Source organism: Cherax quadricarinatus, chromosome 16 (assembly GCF_038502225.1).
Source record: "Cherax quadricarinatus isolate ZL_2023a chromosome 16, ASM3850222v1, whole genome shotgun sequence".
In the NCBI taxonomy this organism is placed as follows: Eukaryota; Metazoa; Arthropoda; class Malacostraca; order Decapoda; family Parastacidae; genus Cherax; species Cherax quadricarinatus.
In genome coordinates, this window is record NC_091307.1 from 2,398,307 (window position 1) to 2,418,306 (window position 20,000).

Sequence of the window (20,000 nt, forward strand, 5' to 3'; positions counted from 1 at the left end):
AGAATTATTTGTATCAAGATCCCATGTTGTGATGAATGGTTTTGAAACCCGACAAGTTGAAGATTGAGACACTTATGCAACATATGGGAATCTTTATTGAGGAAACGTTTCTCCACACAGTGGCTTCATCAGTCCAATACAAAGTAGAAAGGTGTAAGGAGAGGAGGAGATTCCCATATGTTGCATAAGTGTCTCAATCTTCAACTTGTGGGTTTTCAAAACTATTCATCACAAAACGTTCTCTCTCTCTCTCTCTCTCTCTACACAGGGTTTGACAAGCTATTTAAGCTATTTACAGGTTAAGAATTCCTAACTTTATTGGCAAGCTAAGAGCTGTTACCTACATCAGCTCATTTGAAAGCATTTTTATTGTTAAGAGACATACAAGTAGGGAACAGGATGAAGTTGGAGCCATCTGTGGGCCAGCATTTTCATTTGATCAACTGACTTTATCTCGTTGACATCATTATGCTGTACGAATGTGTGTTCCATACTCGAGTCATCCTGGGTATGTATGATCTCAGATGGAGCGATGTCCTGGAGAAGGGTACAGCCAGAGTGAAGTTGCTGCTTTCTGCCCGTCTTGTGGCATAAAAGCTTGTTTCACGCTGTCCTCGAAGTGGATCCAAGTGTGGTATTTTGACAATATTGGCCTTGTACATAACAGTAAGGCCACCCACATCCCTCCTATGTTGAAGGCTCTGCTGAAATGACAGATCTATACAGGATGGGTCCAGGCGAGAGATGAGACGTCTTGCTCTGTTCTCTACTCTGTCAAGCAGTCGCAGATGAGAGGGGGGGGCAGGCAAACCAAGAAAGTGGAGCATACTCAAGGTGTGAGCGTACTTGCGCCTCGTACAGGATCTTGCAACCCCTACTGTCAAGCAGATGCGAGATACGGCGAAGTGCTGTAAGCTTCCTGGCTGCCTTGTTTGCAAGATTTACAACATGGTTCTTCATGGTTAGTTTGGAGTCAAATTTCACCCCAAGGATATCAACTTCTCCAGGTGCCAACACCCTCCCATTCATCTTTAATGCACCAGCATTACCATCATGGTGCCTAGAGACAATCATCATTTTCGTTTTCTCAGGTGCAAATGTTACTTGATATCTATTTCCCCAAGCTGATATAGCTCTCAGCTGGTGATTGATGTAGCTTAGAGCAGCTGGCATTTCTTCTCTTGGATAAGTGAATGTCAGTGTACATTCTCTCTCTCTCTCTCTCTCTCTCTCTCTCTCTCTCTCTCTCTCTCTCTCTCTCTCTCTCTCTCTCTCTCTCTCTCTCTCTCTCTCTCTCTCCTCTCTCTCTCTCTCTCTCTCTCTCTCTCTCTCCTCTCTCTCTCTCTCTCTGTCTCTCTCTCTCTCTCTCTCTCTCTCTCTCTCTCTCTCTCTCTCTCTCTCTCTCTCTCTCTCTCTCTCTCTCTCTCTCTCTCTCTCTCTCTCTCTCTCTCTCTCTCTCTCTCTCTCTCTCTCTCTCTCTCTCTCTCTCTCTCTCACTCTCTCTCTCTCTCTCTCTCTCTCTCTCTCTCTCTCTCTCTCTCTCTCGTCTTCTTCTTCTTCTTCTTCTTCTTCACTCCTCCCTCCTCCCTCCTCCCTCTCTCCCTCCCTCCATCCATCCATCCATCCCACCCTCCCTCCCTCCCTCCCTTTCTCTCTTGCTTGCGCGCTCGCGCTCTCTCCTCCATCCTGCAATATTTTTACCACACCTTCCCAGAGCTCCATTGAAATTCCCCGCAGCAGATAAAGAGCTTGAAAATGTTACGGAGGAGAATCGAAGTGAATCCAGCCTGATCGAGAGAGGGCGGTGATGGATGACGTCCAAACTCCCCGATGACTGACCCCATTGCTGCGACCAGGGGAGATTAACAGGCAGCTGAAGAGGATGAACATAGTGATGCTTCCCCTCGGTTGGGTGAAAGCAGAAGAGGGTAACAGTTGTGTTTGTGCACAGGGTGCCTTGAGTGAAGGGTTTAGGGATTAGGCGTGTTGTGTTGAAGTGAGAGGGGGACGGGGGGATGGGGAGATTGGGAGAGTGTGTGTTGTGTGAGGTGAGGGATTGTATGTTGAGTTAGAATGAGGGGACTGTTAATTTGTATCGTTTAGTGGGATATTTTGTGTTGTACTAGATGTTGGATTGGATTTATTGTTAAGTATAGGACAGAGGAATGGGTTAGGCAGCAGGGGCTCTTACCAGAGGGAACCATAACTCGGGGATATGGGAACCAAATAATGGGGTATGGGACTCGATCTCTGAACAGTTTCCAAAAAAAGTTGTTGTTGGATTAGAATAAACTAACACAAGTTCAGTTCCTAGCTCTCCATATGTAAAACCAAAGTTATTGACATCTTTCGACGTCATAATGGTACCTAACAGGACCAGTGTGATAATGACGAATTCCAGTTTGGCGAAGGAAGCATGAGGACATATTGGGCAATCCACTGGGGGGTCTGTAATCTTAAAAAGCTTAAGTACCACTGGGCTTGGGTATTCCAGAGAACAGTGTTCTATGGAGGAATATGCCATGTAGTATACAGATTATTAATAGTATTTTGTGGAGTGTATGAATCGTTGTTGGGACATATGATGCAGAAAGACACTGGCAGATATTTTTCCTTCAGTTGAGGCTAATTCTTCGGTTCAGAGAACCCTCAAAATCTCAGGACTTCCTTCTTGAAGGTGAGAGCTCTGGATAAGGTGCTTTATAATATTCTCCTGCACGATGGATTTTCTCTTTTTTTATATAAGTAATTGCTTCAGCTCTTTGTACCCTCTTTCCCCACAATGAAAGTTGCTTGATGATGGTAATAATTTAATTAATAATAATAAAGTACACTCTTTTGCCTCATCATAAACATATAATGAAATATGCAAAACAATATTAAACAGTCGATCATAATGCAGAACAGGCCACATATGGCTTGTTCTGCATTATAAAATATATATTTGAAACTCGTCTCTGCCAAGGGACGACCAATAACTGGTTAAGTGCTCACTGACTTACCCATGCTAGGTTTTTCACGCTTGAAAAAAATATAGAGGATTCCTATATAGAGTGTCCTATAATATGTTACCTGTAACGATGTAAATCAGCTTTATATATTTCGTTATACTGCGTGCTGAACTTACAGCAGTCGATGTTTTAAGCATAAACCATTTCGTATAAATTTGCAAGGCTACGAGTGTCTGTGGAGCTTCAAGACGCAATGTGGGATTAGTGAGGGATTTTTAGAGATCCCTGAAGAGCAGTTCGACCTCGGTCTGTATATCGTAAAAGCAACATAGACCTTAATACATTGTAAAAGTTACATTACCAAGGTGGCAGGGTATAAGCTCCCTGAATGACTGACTAAGAAATAGAAACTGCTGATTATTATTATTATTATTATTATTATTATTATTATTATTATTATTATTATTATTATTATTATTATTATTATTATTATTATTATTATTATTAATATTATTATTATTATTATTATTATTATTATTATTATTATTATTATTATTATTATTATTATTATTATTATTATTATTATTATTATCCTTTACAGGAAAAACGCTGAACAGTAGGTTAGAGTAAGATTTTTATGGAAACAGGACGAGTGTTTCCTGACGTGGGTCCTAGTCACGCAATGACCCTCCGCTGGATCTTTTGGTCATTGACCGAGGTCTTCACATAGCAGGGAGTCATACAGCGCCTACGTAATTGGGTAATCAGGTTTGATTCGAGAATGGATGGGATAGCTCTAATTTCTTGCTTCGAGGCACCTCCCTTGAAAAGCCTAAATAGCTGAAATTTTCCCTTTCGTCAAAATTTGTTGTGACTTACAGATTGTGATGGAACGAGTCATGGACATGGATTAGACTGCGACTAATGAAGACTAAATATTTTTGATTATATTGTAATTAAGAGAGCTGTACTATTAGAGAAATTTTGTAATGGTAGTAGCGAATTGTAAAACTGCCGATTTTTTAAGAACAGTAGTGAGTTAACAGCTGTGTTACCATCTTTTATTGAAAATACTGGATAAAGAAAAACTGGTCTAGCGTTCTGTGAAGCATACAAGTGAGCCACCTGTGTCACTGCTGGACACATACCTCGTCACCTCTGGACACATACATCGTCGCCTCTGGACACATGCCTCGTCTCTGTTGGACACATACCTGTCACCTCTGGACACATATCTCGTTACCTCTGGACACATGCCTCGTCACCTCTGCACAGCTGCCTCTTCATCTCTGGACTGCTGTCTTGTCACCACTGCACACCTGGCTCGTCATCTCTGGACCCGAGGGAGACATCGAACCCGGCGTGACCTGATCCTTCTGTGAAGAGGTGCGTGTGATCCATCGGTTCCTCGGTGTTCCCCCCAAATCTATCAGACAGGTTCGATGGTGGGCGGCGACACTCTAATCCATTGTGCGGGGACCCGGGGGCTCGCGAAGGGCAATATGTATGCAAATGCAACATAGCGGGATAGACGAATGGCCCCTTACAAGACAGGGCTGCGGAGCACCAGCGGGTAAATCTCAACGCTGATTGGCGAGATGAATAGCCTCCAGGTGGAAATGTTTGTCGCTCCTCAGGGACAGAGTATAAATTGAGGGGTGATGGTATGATGAACTTTCCATTTCTCTCTTGTTTCTTGCAAGTGGTCAGCTTTCTCTAAGGAAGAGGAAAGAGAAGATTTAGATAACTGGTGTAATGGTATCGTAGACAGCTCCCGCGAGCATTGCAGAGATATATTAATTAAAGGTTTGTCAAGAGGACATTTTTCACCCTGTAAAATCTAGTCTCCTAGAGAAAAGGTAAAGATTTACATCCCGTGACGTAGAACGAGTCCTGCTAGCAGCGAAGTCAGTCTCAAGAGAGGAAGATTAAACCTAAGGCTTGCATCGTGTGGGAATTTTTGTATATGGTCAGCCAGTCTTCCCTTGAAATGATGGAGAGGGGCGAATGAAGGAGAAAATTTTATTTCCAAATGTAACAACACAATAGAAAGCGTCCACCACCGCACCTCTGTGAAAATGTTGCATGACTAAAGCTGGGAAGCTTCTCTTGCTTTCTGGGGCTCTTAATCTGTGCTCGAGGTTACTCTTGTTGCTACTGGTGACCGTAATAATGGAAGTACCTCGTCGCCTCCTACTATACATCATGTAGACCAGATCCTGCAGATCAAGTCCTGCAGACCAGATCTTGCAGACCAAATCCTGCAGACTAGATCCTCCAGACCAAATCCTGTGGACCAGATTCTGCAGACCAGGTCCTGCAGACCAGGTCCTGTAGATCAAGTCCTGCAGACAAAACAGAATTAAGTTTACAAGCTCCGAATGTCCGACATTAAGATCAAAATGATTCAATTAGGTATATCCCCCAGTTCATTTATTAACATAACATGGTATTATAATTGTCGTAGCATTATACCTCAGAGGACTCTCTGGAATATTCAGTGTAAACCTGAGGGGAGACCAACCTACTGAACTCAACGCCTCAGATCGATGAACAGTACGATGACATTCGTTAATGCTGTCTGTGTGTCCGTCTGCGACAGCCGCGTCTGATGATACAATAAAGTTCCTATTGACAGAAAATCAGTGTGTGAAGTGTAAACCTCTATACACCGTTTCGCTGTAAACACAGCTTTATTAAGTCGACTGAAAAAGATCTGTTGAGAGCGAAGCAGAGACATAATACCCGCCTCTCACTCTCACTCTCCTTCCCTCTCTCTATCTCTCTCCCTCCCTCTCCTTCCCTCTCTCTATCTCTCTCCCTCCCTCTCCTTCCCTCTCTCTATCTCTCTCCCTCCCTCTCCTTCCCTCTATTTTCTAATATTAATGTAAAGTACAAATATTTTGCTCTATAATATTTATATTTTTTTATTATTACTATTATTATTATGTTAAATAATGATCAATTTTACAGAAAGAAAAATAACAATCACTATATTTTGATGGAGGAAGCATCCACTTCCTTGAGGTTTAATGAAGGAGGAAGCATCCACTTCCTTGAGGTTTAATGAAGGAGGAAGCATCCACTTCCTTGAGGTTTAATGAAGGAGGAAGCATCCACTTCCTTGAGGTTTAATGAAGGAGGAAGCATCCACTTCCTTGAGGTTTAATGAAGGAGGAAGCATCCACTTCCTTGAGGTTTAATGAAGGAGGAAGCATCCACTTCCTTGAGGTTTAATGAAGGAGGAAGCATCCATTTCCTTGAGGTTTAATGAAGGAGGAAGCATCCACTTCCTTGAGGTTTAATGAAGGAGGAAGCATCCACTTCCTTGAGGTTTAATGAAGGAGGAGGCATCCACTTCCTTGAGGTTTAATGAAGGAGGAGGCATCCACTTCCTTGAGGTTTAATGAAGGAGGAAGCATCCACTTCCTTGAGGTTTAATGAAGGAGGAAGCATCCACTTCCTTGAGGTTTAATGAAGGAGGAAGCATCCACTTCCTTGAGGTTTAATGAAGGAGGAAGCATCCACTTCCTTGAGGTTTAATGAAGGAGGAAGCATCCACTTCCTTGAGGTTTAATGAAGGAGGAAGCATCCACTTCCTTGAGGTTTAATGAAGGAGGAGGCATCCACTTCCTTGAGGTTTAATGAAGGAGGAAGCATCCACTTCCTTGAGGTTTAATGAAGAAGGAAGCATCCACTTCCTTGAGGTTTAATGAAGGAGGAAGCATCCACTTCCTTGAGGTTTAATGAAGGAGGAAGCATCCACTTCCTTGAGGTTTAATGAAGGAGGAAGCATCCACTTCCTTGAGGTTTAATGAAGGAGGAAGCATCCACTTCCTTGAGGTTTAATGAAGAAGGAAGCATCCACTTCCTTGAGGTTTAATGAAGGAGGAAGCATCCACTTCCTTGAGGTTTAATGAAGGAGGAAGCATCCACTTCCTTGAGGTTTAATGAAGAAGGAAGCATCCACTTCCTTGAGGTTTAATGAAGGAGGAAGCATCCACTTCCTTGAGGTTTAATGAAGGAGGAAGCATCCACTTCCTTGAGGTTTAATGAAGGAGGAAGCATCCACTTCCTTGAGGTTTAATGAAGGAGGAAGCATCCACTTCCTTGAGGTTTAATGAAGGAGGAAGCATCCACTTCCTTGAGGTTTAATGAAGGAGGAAGCATCCACTTCCTTGAGGTTTAATGAAGGAGGAAGCATCCACTTCCTTGAGGTTTAATGAAGGAGGAAGCATCCACTTCCTTGAGGTTTTATGAAGAAGGAAGCATCCACTTCCTTGAAGTTTAATGAAGGAGGAAGCATCCACTTCCTTGAGGTTTAATGAAGGAGGAAGCATCCACTTCCTTGACGTTTAATGAAGGAAGCATCCACTTCCTTGAGGTTTAATGAAGGAGGAAGCATCCACTTCCTTGAGGTTTAATGAAGGAGGAGGCATCCACTTCCTTGAGGTTTAATGAAGGAGGAGGCATCCACTTCCTTGAGGTTTAATGAAGGAGGAAGCATCCATTTCCTTGAGGTTTAATGAAGGAGGAAGCTTCCACTTCCTTGAGGTTTAATGAAGGAGGAAGCATCTATTCCCTTGAGGTTTCATGAAGGAGGAAGCATCCACTTCCTTGAGGTTTAATGAAGTAGGAAGCATCCACTTCCTTGAGGTTTAATGAAGTAGGAAGCATCCACTTCCTTGAGGTTTAATGAAGGAGGAAGCATCCACTTCCTTGAGGTTTCATGAAGTAGGAAGCATCCACTTCCTTGAGGTTTAATGAAGAAGGACGCATCCACTTCCTTGTTTGTTTATGAAGAAAGAAACATGACAGTTGTGAATGGTAATGGCGGCAGTAATAATACAATTATTATAATTACATGCTGCGGTAATTACGTTCCTCTTTGGAGTTAATAACAGAAGCATTATTATAATTATCAACAATACCATCGGCTCAATTACCACCATCAGACTCATGTGGTGGTGGTAGATGGCGGTGGTAGTTGATTGCTGGTAATAGTGGTGGTGATGTCTGTAGGACTTACACTTTTACTTCAAAGTTAGTTATCATTCTATCAGGCAGAAAAACCACATGCATGTGGCGCATCCAGCAAAGTCAACAGATTCTTAAATGTTACTACTGCTCGGTTTCAGCTAGCTTGCTAGCAATATACAAAGATGTAATGAGCTAACTCACACGAGCGCTCGATACACGAGCCCTCTCTGACTGGTAGAGAATTCCATATCTCCCACCTAACCAGAAGGCGATTTCGCCTTTTTTATAATTATATATAATAAGCCTTTGACTGTTTAACGGACATGACGATGGGGTCTTGACAGCCGGGTCTCAGTTATGAGGCGTTAGCATTTGTTGATAAATGAAACGCTTGTACAACATTTGGGTATTTTTATTCTGGTAACGTTTCGCCAGCTAGTGGCTTCTTCAGTCGACGTGTTCAGTCCATCAAGACTGATGGACTGAACACATCGACTCCAGGCTAAGGGACTGATTACCACAAACTCCTTCTCATCTACCACCTTTCTCTGCATTGGACTGAAGAAGCCACTGGCTGCCTATACGTTTCCAAGATAAAGATACCTAAATGTTGCACAAGTGTCTAATTTTACGGTTTACTGCACCATTTACTAACAGCATTTGCGTATGGCGGTGAATGAGACTCGTGAACAACACCGAAGTATCTTTATCGAAAATAAAGATACTTAGGTGTTGCATAGACATCCTACTCATCAACTTGTCGGTATTATATACCACTTATGATATGATACATGTGTAGGGAGACGAACATGATGACTGACGTGACATGACTTTCCGGAAGCTTATGGCACGTTCCTCCCGCAATAGCCAGTCACTTGTTTTTACATGGACTTCGTCAGGATCGTCGACTCAACACGAATCTGCTCATCAGATGATGAACAGATTCATGGTTCCCGAAGGAGAGCAGACGATGTAGAGCTGCGGGTGCCATGGCTGGGGCTCTATGATTCCGAATTGCTCAAGCCATGGTCAAAGTTTATCAGACATGCTGTATATTTTGGAGCGTGTCAGGGGCAGGAGAGACGAAAATATTGGATTCATAACAGAGGGAAGTGAGAGAGGAAGAGTGTAGAGGGCAAGCAGGAAGGAAAGTAACCTAAAAGACGGGAAGAAACAGGTTCAAAAAGAGAACAGGAGGCAGATGTTGGGAGAGGATAAAAGAGGGAAGGTAAGAATACGTTGAGAAGAAGGGGGTCACATAGAGAAATGGAAACTGTAAGATGGAAAGAAATGAGCAGGCAAGGAAAGAGATGAAGAGAGGGAGGAAACGGGAATTGAGAGAGAGAGAAAGAGGGGAAGGGGGAAGGAGGGGTGCCTCGTGATGTGGGGATGGAGTCAGAATTGTGTGCTATAATAACTTGGAGCCATTGCATGTTGCTCCCATTGTTAACGATGCTTGTCTCCTGTTGTTGACCTGGCTATGCTCTAGATTTCCTGATCATTGCATATTTTATGATATATAGATATATAAAATCGACTTCCGGAAGGTGTGTTATGGGTCTCTAACATTCATCGCTATTTTACCCCCACCTCTCTCTCCCTCTCTAATTCATACACCAATATACACTCACATTATATATATATATATATATATATATATATATATATATATATATATATATATATATATATATATATATATATATATATATATATATATATATATATATATATATATATATATATATATATATATATATATATATATATATATATATATTTATATATATATATATATATGTCGTGCCGAATAGGCAGAACTTGCGATCTAGGCTTAAATAGCAACGCTTATCTTGCCATATAGGACAAGTGAAAATTTGCGTATGCAATAATTTCGCCAAAATCATTCTGAACCTAACGAAAAAAATATATTTCACTGTGTTTGTTTAGTATTAAATTATTGTAAACAAATCTAAAATATATTTAGTTGGATTAGGCTAAAATAAATTGTTCTTGTTATAATAAGGTTAGGTAAGTTTTCTAAGTTTCTTTTGGTAAAAATTATAAATTTTTACATCAACATTAATGAAAAATATATATCTTTAAATGTATAAGAGAAAATTTTAGAAAGGACTTAATTTTAAATGAGTTCTTGCTAATTGACCAGTTTTACATATTCGGCACGACATATATATATATATCATGTACCCAGCAGCACTGGGTATGTTAAATGATGCGAGGACATACGTGGCTGTGGTAAGCTCAGAACTAATTTCATTCTATTTCCGTGTGAAATACCAGCCTTCACAAGCAGTATACATATTAATGCATCCAAAACCAGTTGTTCGTCGATGCATTTATATATATATATATATATATATATATATATATATATATATATATATATATATATATATATATATATATATATATATATATATATATATATATATGTATATATATATATATATATATATATATATATATATATATATATATATATATATATATATATATATATATATATATATATATATATATACATTTATATATATATATATATGTATATATATATATATATATATATATATATATATATATATATATATATATATATATATATATATATATATATATATATATATATATATATGTCGTGCCGAATATGTAAAACTGGTCAATTTGCAAGAACTCATATAAAATTAAGTCCTTTGTAAAAGTTTCTCTTATACGTTTAAAGATATATTTTTTCTATTAATGTTCATGTAAAAATTCATAATTTTGCGCCAAAAGAAACTTAGAAAACTTACCTAACCTTATTATAAAAGCGCAATTTATTTTAGCCTAACCCAGCTAAATACATTTTAGATTTGTTTACAATAATTTAATACTAAACAAACACAGTGAAATGTATTTTTTTCGTTAGGTTCAGAATGATTTTGGCGAAATTATTGCATACACAAATTTTCACTTGTCCTGTATGGCAAGATGAACGTTGCTATTTAAGCCAAGATCGCAAGTTCTGCCTATTCGGCACGACATATATATATATATATATATATATATATATATATATATATATATATATATATATATATATATATATTCTTTCTTTCTTTCAACACACCAGCCGTATCCCACCGAGGCGGGGTGGCCCAAAAGGAAAAACGAAAGTTTCTCCTTTTACATTTAGTAATATATACAGGAGAAGAGGTTACTAGCCCCTTGCTCCCGGCATTTTAGTCGCCTCTTACAACACGCATGGCTTACGGAGGAAGAATTCTGTTCCACTTCCCCATGGAGATAAGAGGAAATAAACAAGAATAAGAACTAGAAAGAAAATAGAAGAAAACCCAGAGGGGTGTGCATATATGTGCTTGTACATGTATGTGTAGTGTGACCTAAGTGTAAGTAGAAGTAGCAAGTACCTGAAATCTTGCATGAGACAGAAAAAAGGACACCAGCAATCCTACCATCATGTAAAACAATTACAGAATAGGCAGATCTTGCGATCTTGGCTTAAATAGCAACGCTCATCTTGCCATATAGGACAAGTGAAAATTTGTGTATGCAATAATTTCTCCAAAATCATTCTGAACTTAACGAAAAAATATATTTCACTGTGTTTGTTTAGTATTAAATTATTGTAAACAAATCTAAAATATATTTAGTTGGGTTAGGCTAAAATAAATTGTTTTTGTTATAATAAGGTTAGGTAAGTTTTCTAAGATTCTTTTGGTGCAAAATTAAAAATTTTCACATTAACATTAATGAAAAAATATATCTTTAAACGTATAAAAGAAAATTTGTGTGACCCATAGGTTTTTCCGAGCCAGGGAATCAATTTCCTGACTGTGATTCTGAGTCGAATGCGATACTAGAGAAAGAAAGAGAGGGGCAGAGGACAAACCGACAAAACAGCTAGACAGACTAGAAAAGAGACAGAGAGAGACAGAGAAACAGATATGCAGAGGGAGGAAGAGAAAAAATGATAGGAAGCGAGAATATGAGGGAGGAGGAGGAAGCAGCGACCGAGGGAGAGTAAGTGTCAGGTGTATCCCGGTTCTCTTAATAGGTACTGGAAGGTATAATGAAATCAGGGTTATGTAAGTTAATACTTAAACGTTTTACAGTCTCTCTACACTGTCCACGGATGTCTTTCACTCTGTCTAGTGCTGCTCCTCCAACTCGCTTAGGAGTGCCCCTCGATACTGCCATTCCACATTATTCAGGTATTCCCAAGTAACAGTAACTCCAGCAATGCTGGAAATAAACCTGTGAAGCTACCGTAGTTGATGTACCCTTATTGGAACACCTAATGATTTCCTTATTTCCCCACTAAACTCTCCCAGCTCAGACTGACAGGTTTCAACACCTTGTATGAGCCTTATTTACCTGGAGCTTACCTAGAGAGGGTTTCGGGGGTCAGCGCCCCCGCGGCTCGGTCTGAGACCAGGCCTCGTGGTGGATCAAAGTCTGGTCAACCAGGCTGTTACTGCTGGCCGCACGTAAATCGACGTACGAACCACAGCACAGCTGATCAGGTACTGACTTTAGGTGTCTGTCCAGCACCTTCTTGAAGACAGCCAGGGGTCTATTGGTAATCCCCCTTATGTATGCTGGGAAGCACTTGAACAGTCTTGGGCCCCTGACACTTATTGTGTTGTCTCTTAGTGTACTCGTGGTACCCCTGCTTTTCACTGGGGGAATGTTGCATTTCCTGCCGAGTCTTTTGCTTTCTTAGGGAGTAATTTTCGTGTGCAAGTTTGGTAGTAATCCCTCTAGGATTTTCTAAGTGTATATTATCATGTATCTTTCTCGTCTGCGTTCCAGGGAATACAGGTCCTAAGTGATGGAATATGTAAGGGAAGTTTGTTTAGCTTTTGATCCCACTCTGTAACAATGATATACAGCAGAATAGGGTAACAGCACAATGCTGATGTATCCAAGTTTGTTAATAAAAGTGTCTATCTCGATATCATCCAGACTGGACCCTCCACAGCGTCCTGGTAGCAGCTTCCTTGTTGCCAATCAAAGTAAATTTCCCCTTTAATTTTCACACATCTCAAATGGACTCCCTTTTTCATTCTATTGATTGGTTTTCTTCATAGAACAAGAACGTGTCCTTCATATTATGTATTTGGAAGTCTGTTTGGGCTCTCTAGAGAACCTGTGTTAATCTCCGGCAGACATTATTTTAGATTTTTTCTCTTAGTGCTCATAAGAACTCTGGGAGCTTAGTACCCACCTCATTCAAGAACTTCGTCTAGTAATATCGCTCAGATTTAAACGTTTCCTGTTCTTTTGTAAGCTATCTTGCTGCCAGACGTAATAGAGCAGTTTTACTTATTTATTTGTGGTTGAAAATACGCGTTTATAGGTTTGAGTAAACTTCCCTAACCTAACGTAATCTGACGTTCCCTAAAATAACGAAAATAGCATTACTGTATTCACAGGAAGCGTTAAGAAATTGACATTGGGAACTACGTGAGGAGAATAACAAAGTGAAAGGAGTAGAAGTTGTCGTGCCATGCAACTGTGCTACCTCTGCATCTTAGTCAACCCATTTTTGTATTATGAGTGATGCTCGTGAAGGGTTGAACAATTTTTAGAGTTGATTTGCCACTGCAGAGTCAGAAGTGTAGAGGCCGTTTTCTTTAATTTGCGGATTTGTGGTTAAATATCCGTTTTCATAGGTCTGTGAAATCTCACCTAATTTTTAATTTTTTGAACCCCTTTGAATAGTTTTAACTATGCCCGTAATTTTTAAAGGGGTGGACCGGTAAGCCAGCGGAAGCCCTCGGTCAGATGACCAGAAGCTCCAATGGCTGGTTGTCAACTAAGACCCGCGTCAGGAGACACTTGTCCTGTTTCCTGACAGACTTTACCTAGCCTAACCTCACCTAATTCAGTCTAACCTACCTAACTTTAAGAAAACATCGGTTATAAAGTTACAGGAAACGTACAGAAATTAACGTTGGGGGGATCTCGTCCAGAAAAAATTAACTGCCACATCTGGCTTCCTCTCTTCAAAGGTTCATTCCGCTGGGAGTTTCTTTTACACTGTCTCGGTGGGTTACCTGGAGGTTACCTGGAGGTTATTCCGGGGATCAACGCCCCCGCAGCCCGGTCCATGACCAGGCCTCCCGGCCTGATCATCCAGGCTGTTACTGCTGGCCGCACGCAATCCAACGTACGAGCCACAGCCCGGCTGATCCGGCACTGACTTTAGGTATCAGTCAAGCACTCCCTTGAAGGCAGTCAGGGGTTTATTGGTAATTCCCCTAATGCTTGATGGGAGGCTGTTGAACAGTCTTGGGCCCCGGACACTATGATGTTTTCTCTTAGTGCACCAATGGCGCCCCTACTTTTAATTGGGGGTATTATGCATCGCCTGCCCAGTTTTTTACTTTCGTAGGGAGTGATTCCTGTGTGCAGATTCGGGACCATTCCTTCCAGGATTTTCCAAGTGTAGATTATGATATATCTCTCTCTCCTGCGTTCCAACGATTACAAGTCAAGTGCTTCCAAGCGTTCCCAGTAGTTAAGGTGCTTGACAGAGCTTATACGTGCAGTAAAGGTTCTCTGTACACTCTCAAGATCTGCAATTTCACCTGCTTTGAATGGAGATGTTAATGTACAGCAGTATTCCAGCCTAGAGAAAACAAGTGATTTGAAAAGGATCATCATTGGCTTGGCATCTCTCGTTTTGAACGTTCTCATTATCCATCCTATCATTTTCTTTGTACTTGTGATCGTGGCACTGTTGTGAGATCCTCAGACATTACTACTCCCAGGTCCCTTACATTATTTTTCCGCTCTATTGCATGGCCGGAGTCAGTAGTATACTCTGTTCTAGTTATTATCTCCTCCAGTTTTCCATAAAGGAGTAGTTGGAATTTGTCCTCATTGAACATCATATTGTTTACCGTTGCCCACTGGAAAACTTTGTTTATATCTTCTTGGAGGTTAACCGCGTCCTCAGCAGATGACAGCCTCATGCAGATCCTAGTATCATCCGCAAAGGATGATACGGTGCTATGGTGTATATCTCTGTCTATGTCTGATATGAGGATGAGGAATAAGATGGGGGCGAGTACTGTGCCTTGTGGAACAGAGCTCTTCACTGTGGCAGCCTCCGATTTAACCCTGTTGACCACTACTCTTTGTGTTTGATTTGTTAGGAAGTTGAAGATCCATCTCCCCACTTTCCCAGTTATTTCATTAGCACGTATTCTGTGCGCTATTACGCCATGATCGCATTTGTCAAACGCTTTTGGGTTACTTTAATATTTCACATGGTACTCACCAGGCTGATCCACCAGTCACTCAGTGAATACAGATAGTCCCTACACACATTTTGGGCCCCTTTACGCGCCCCCGCATAGCTTCCTTGTGTTTTCTTAAGAACCTTTTCTACTCTACATGCCAGGCTCTTCCACAATGGGCCCTCCATACTACACAATGTGCCCTCCTCTCTACACATTGGGTCCCTCCATACCACACACTAATCCCCAACATATTATTCGTGGTCCCAGATTATTCAGCATCTTACCAAATGATATCAGAAACCCTACTGGAACAAGCGTTGAAGTCTGCAAGAGAAACCTGGACAGGTATCTTCACCAGGTGCCAGATCAGCCAGGCTGTGATGGATATGTGGGGCGGCAGGCCTCCAGCAGCAACTGCATGGTTGACCAGGCTAGCACCAGACAAGCCTTGCCCAAGGCCGGGCTCCGAGAGTAGTAAGACTCAACACTCATCAAAGGTATATTACACACTGTGCTCCCACACTGGGTTCTCCACGCTAAACCTTCCATGATTTACACTAGGCCATCCATACTACACTCCAGACCCTCCACACTACACACTGGAAGCTCACACTAGACACTGGACCAGCCAGTCTGTTTACTGGGGCCCAAGTCACTATCATCCATTACACCCTTTTCGTGTACACATGGTGACAACACCTATCGTATTAAACTAAATTTACAAACGTCGCTATTTCCTAAAAAAAAAAATATCGCTTGTTGGAGAAAAGCCAAAAAAGAAGGAAATCCAGCAAACCAAAAGTGAGGCTGCATCTGTCCCTGGCAGCACCGCCATAAACACCTGATGACGCAGTAAGCCATTGTCAACTGGTAATAAAAACAACGCAACAGTCCCCCAGCCTAGAACTATTACTTCCTGCCCTCAGTTTTTTCCTCTCCCTCTCAAGGAGGAGTAGGGTGCTTTGATGTTGGCGAAGGGCTCTTACTCTAAGGAATCGGAGCTTATCTCCCGTTCCCATAAGTCAAACGTTCAACACCTACCATTCCCCAGGCGCGGTATGACTCTTTCGGGTTTAATGAGTCCCCTTGAACATAATAATCACTTTCTCTCCCTCTTGTGCCCTCTCACCCCTGGCTATACACACCGTTTTGAAGGCATCAAGCCAGCTCCCCTTACATAACGGTCACGTATCCTTGCTAATGAAGCACTACGGGAGACTGGAGAGATCAGATAGACGGAGGAGGGAGAGTGAGCGGGTGTGTGAGTTTTGGGTATTTTGCCTTCCAGACAGCACTTGCGATCTTAATTTATAATACAGATTATTATTTATGATATTTATGTGAAGCGCTAAATCTATGTTAGTCATGTAGTTTAAGTAATGTGAATAAATGGTTTAGAAAACCCATGGACTGAATATATCGACTCCAGGCTGAGGGACTGATTACCCCAAACTCCTCCTCATCTTTCACCTTTCTCTGTAGTTGAACTGAAGAAGTCACTGGATGGCGAAACGTTTCCAGAATAGATACCTATATGTTGCCAAGTGTTTCATTTATAAGTGTAAGTAGTGATGGAAGCTCGATCCACTCTCCATTAATCGTGAGAGGAAAACTCTAATGTGAAGATCGTTGTCGCAGAGTATAAGTTAAAATTACATTGTAGTATTTCCAGTCTGAACAACACGAAATTAATATATTTCATTAATGGTAAACAGTATTAATTAACTGAAGTTAGGTTAACTAAAGATAGATTATGTGGATTATATTATATTAACATCAGCTAGATTAAGTAGCTAGTGTAGTTTTGATGCAAATTTACACACAAAAAAATTATACCACTGTAATTCACAAAAATATATGCATAAGAGGGAAAATATCTTATTTTTAAAGTAATTCGACTTGTTTGACTTATTCTGTCTGAAAAATCACTACATATTCATCGACTTGTGTTTCCGTGTTACGAGTCTTTAATCGTGGCGCCTCAGCTCTACTACGAACACAGGTGTAGAATTGTGGTCTATACACAAAGTTATAGCATGATAACTAATGTAGAAATGAGGAATGAGCAAAAGTCAGTAGTGAGTAGATATTCATATACACATTTCCTGCACCAAATAGCATGCAAGTATATGTACTATGTATGCACAATATGTATAAAGCAAGTTTTGCAAGAGAGACACAATGAGAGACGTGGGCGACCAGACAAGACGTAAGTCAGCCAATGTCGATTCACGAGCCTCTAACATCGCTTCACAACTTTGGCAGGCTTCCTTGTGACTGGTTGGGTTGAACTGTGGTACTAGTATAACAAGGGGGCCCCTATTATACTCTTAGCATCTGGTTTTCTTGTTAAGAGGGCATGCCTGTACAAGTGTGTTACATACGCCGAATAAAATATAACGTACTCTTAGCATGTCGCAAGATCTAGGTCTTCATCTGGAACTGTTAATTTTTGGCCTCTTGAGCCCTGTTAGACAAACTCTTAAATTTACGCATGTAGCTCTCCTCTAATAATTCCACCTCCAATTCATTCAACCTCCCTACTATTCTGAAAAAGTGTAACCTAGCATCTGTCCGATTCTTCTTTGTGTTTTAGCTTCCATCTGAGTGTTGTTCATATGTGTGCGTGTATTGTTACAACAAACTGTAAGCACCGTCTGGACGAAACTACATTTCCGCGTCTATAACATTAGATTTAAATTTTAGTATGGTAAACCAAACCAAAAAAGACGACGATAACTTCATAAGTATGAAGTGTTGCAACGACCCACCACGAACTTATCTAAAAATTCCATATTAGTAGTCTCATGCACTTCCATGTGTTTCTCATGACCTTCCATATAAGTATCTTATGATATTTGGGTATTAAAATGGTATGTCAGCAGAATGTTTCGGTCAAATGATCACAAGCTCCAGTGAATGGGTCATCATATAAAATCTTGTCCCTACAAGGTGCTGGTGAAAGGGCTCTTAATCTAAAGAACTAGAACTACCCTTTCCTTTCATAGATCGAAACTGAGTACCTCTCACTCCCCAGGGGCTGTATGACGTCGATGAGTTAAACTCTTCTCCACGAATTCAGTAACAAGACGTGTTCTAGTTGCTGCATGTTCTGAGAAAGGTATCCCTTATGCCATAAGCTCAGCTCCTTCTATCTTAATATATACGAAACGTACATAGCGGGGCATAAGTTTCTAATCCAGTTAAATACCTGTGTTAAAGATTTGAAGCCAGTCAGATGCATTCACAAGTTAGCTCTTGACAATTAATATCCTCACTTCTTCAATTAAAATGACAAATTGGCACCAACACACCCCTAAGTCAATTCTTTCACTAGCAATCGCCATCTTTGAAAGCTTAAAGGAAATCAAAAGGGGCATTACCAAGTTATCATTCAGACATGAATATCCCAAAATGCATTAGCACTTTAAGTTAGGAGTCGCTCAGACTTTGGATTATAAAGTTTTATGCGTTGAAGCTTTCAAACCGATCGGATAAAGCATACACAAATAATCGCATGAAAACCAGAAATAAAAATTTCCCAATATTTTCAACAAAACTGGTCAATTGGCACGTGCTGAGCCCAAAAACAATCCTCTACGTAAGATATTTGAATATTTAAGATTTGAAACATTATTCAACAGAAGCCAATTTGTTTAATAAAATCGGTAAATTGCAACTCAAACAACTCAAAATCAATGTGGAGCATCCCATGAAGAAAATCCTAGCGCTGTAAGTCTGAAACCGACCACAAGATGAACTCTTCATTTATTGCACACTAAATAATCCAAATTTATTAGCTATGTACACTGACAAAGTTGCTCTTACACAGCCTAAACCCGAAAGGTGTCACCCTTTCAATAAAATGGCTCAGAAAAGGCGTACTTTAGTTCTCGAAAACAAAATAAATTCAGCAAATTGGTGCCTACACACTCCAACAACAATAATAACTTTTTTTTCTAAGTAGAAAGCACCAGTGTTGAAAATATGGAGCCAGTGAGACAACGTTTCTTCAGGTTGTCACAAGGCAATCAAAATCGTGAATGGCCTCTTTAAAACTGACGCGAGGGCACCTGCACATATCGGTAATTCCTCCCCCCCCTCCCTCCCTAGTTACAGTACACCAGCACTGAAAATTTAAAGCCAATTAGTAATAAACGAAAACTTAATATTTCATCTAGTATAAATTATCAATTTTGAGAAATGTGAGAGATCAACTAGTCACTCTGACCACTGTTAGCCACAAGGAAGACACCAAGTATATCACGTATTACAAGAATTTATAGGTTGACCCATCATATTGTATTTATTAGATATTTAATAAATATAATATGATTGATTATACTCTTCTTATTAGATATTTATCAATGTTTCTGTTCAACTGTTTCCCATATTTTTAAATTTATGTTATTTAGTACTGGAACACCAAGAGTCAATATTGCCAGTATTCTATTGTAGAAATTTCCTTAAGTGATTTTAACATTAATATAATATGCAACACAAAAAAAAGCTAATCCAATGTGGGTTATTAAGCTTTGAAAATACTTAAACAATGTTCGCTGCATCCGCCTTCTTTCTTAAGAAGGTAAAATAGAAACATAACTCTTAGTGTGTTTGCAGACCCATGCTGTAATTTAACTAAGGAGCGTTGGATTTATTATATTTGTGCTAATAAAATATATAGGATTTAAATAAGTGTATTTGTTTATTAGGATTAATGTTGCCATTTTTGTTATCCAGATGTTTAAAGTTTATAAATTTACCAATTTTCAAAGGCTGAGGTTGTAAAAATTCTGTT